Consider the following 2289-nt stretch of genomic DNA (forward strand, 5'->3'; position numbering starts at 1 on the left):
GCCTGTCAGAGAGTGGGGGGCTAGGGGAGGGATAGCATTAGGAGAAATACCTAATGTAGATGATGGTTTGATGGGTGCAGCAAACCACCATGGCATGTGTATACCTATGTAACAAACCTGCATGTTCTGTACATGTATCCCGGAACTTAAAATATAATAAAAAATAAATAAAGATGTCATGTACAAGCATTATCTGATACAGATAACCCCTTGTACTACCCTTTTCCAAATGTTTCTTCCCCTAAATCCAATACCGAGTCACTGTAAAGATGATGATTCACAAAAATTAAAACATCCTCATAAATTTAATAAAATCAGTTGTCAGAAGTTTCTGACAAAAACATCGACTTAGAAGAGAGTTACAGCTTAGCATTAACCATTAACCAACTTACTCTTTAGTTTACTTTCTTAGTTTCTTACTGCCTGTAAGTCACACAGACAAGGTCCCAAGGTACTAATTTCCCTTAATTGTTTCTATAGATAACATCTTTAATGTTGAAAAACCTCAAGTTTTCCATTTGAAATATTTTTTAGATCTTGCATTCCAGCGAAACTACCAATGCCAGCTAGTTTGAGGGCCCTCACTGAGGCACTAACTCAACTGAAGAATGCAGTTTTCACATCCTAATGATCCCTTCCCCCTCACACTGACTAATCTATGACCCCCAACTCTTTAGCCCCTTGCCTACAACAATCACCTTAAAAACCGTAGATCAGAACCCCTGAGAAGGATGGATTAGAGGGCTCCTCCCATCTCTTTGTTTGGCTGCTCAGTGACTATTTTTTCAGAAACTCTTTTTCTGTTGCAACCCCTGCTATTCAATATATTGGTCTGTTATTGTGCAGTGGGCAGATGAGACTGGTGGTCCTGTAACAAATTATCTGCAAAGTCTTGTGGCAAGAAAGTAAACCACAATCGACACTGCAGCCACTGATCTTTAGGTCATATTTAACATTTATTAGACACAATTTTCAACATCCTTCTAACTTTCACTCACCCTCAGTCATCAGTTTGGCTGCTCTGAGTTGTAACAAGACCCAAATTTCCAAAGAGTATCAGCTCTTCTTGGCTTTACCATTGTCAGCCTATGGTTGCTGTAATGTGTATTCAAATTTATCACTAGTGTCAAAAGCCTCAAGAGACTCTGAAGAGAGTATCTTGGATTCCAGCATATTCCTCCTCCATTATTTAACACCAATCCTAGTTCTTCATTTTAATTAGAGTCAATTATCTCTGATAGTATAGTAATTTCTTTCTTTGACTGATAGTCTACCAGAATGAAAAAAACCAAAGTGAACAGGTGATAGTGTTAATTTTCCATATAACAAAGAGTGATTCCCCCAGTAGAGGCATTTTCCACATCCTCAGGAACCAGGAAGTTCACTCTAGCAGAGTCAAACATGCTAGAGACAAAAGTGGTACTATGGTAAAGAAAGGTAAAGCCAAATACGAAGTAGATGTCAAATGTATAATCCCTGTCCCTTCTAGGGTGGGGTTTGGGCCATAATCACAGAAGATGTCATAACCCTGAATGTTGAAATTTTGAAAAATCAAAATTTCTAAAGTCTAAAAATCTGAAAATTACAACCCCAAAATATCAAAATTTGAAAAATATAATTACAGAAGAAATTACTTTAAAAAATTGTTTTAAAAGACATTCATTTACATTTTTACAGGGAGATGTAATCACTTCTCAGCCTTTTGGCTAAGACCAAGTATAGTATCTGTTCTTATCAGTAAAAGGGAATACATAAAATACATAAATACACAAGAGAAAAACATAAAATACATAAAAACACAAGAGAAAACTTCATAGGCCACTTCACACACTAGAATAGACGATAGTAATATGCATATTTGTTAACCTAAAATAATAAAAAACTTCAGAATCTAGTTTAAAGAGAGTTTGTTCAAGCAGAAAGGCTAAGGATGGCCACCTGGGAGCATAGATTCAAGTTGCCCTGAATACACACTCCAATTAGCAGCCCTGATAAGTAGGTTTTTGAGGAAAAAAAAAAGAGAGAATGTTTATAAGTTGTTTACCAAGAGTTTACGTTTATTAACATAAGCTATTGATTGGCTATACAATGTTCTTTGTATTACAAATTCCAGGAACATGAAGATAATGGGTGAGGCAGCAATTCAGGAATAAAAATATTTCTAAACAATTGCCTCCAGGCATGGGTACAGGAATATAATTAAAATCCCATACTCATGTCTCTCTGGACCTGATAAATTTTGCATACCTCAAATAGCTCAGACAGCTCCGAGAGATTTTTCTTTTATCC

The 2289-nt window shown here is 36.2% G+C and overlaps 1 pseudogene; it reads left to right on the forward strand.

Annotated features, from left to right (window-relative positions):
* The first annotated feature begins 1686 nt into the window (after window positions 1-1686).
* LOC112130843 (U2 spliceosomal RNA) lies at window positions 1687-1785 on the forward strand (annotated as a pseudogene).
* Window positions 1786-2289: the final 504 nt, after the last annotated feature.

Source organism: Pongo abelii, chromosome 1 (assembly GCF_028885655.2).
Source record: "Pongo abelii isolate AG06213 chromosome 1, NHGRI_mPonAbe1-v2.0_pri, whole genome shotgun sequence".
Taxonomy (NCBI): Eukaryota; Metazoa; Chordata; class Mammalia; order Primates; family Hominidae; genus Pongo; species Pongo abelii.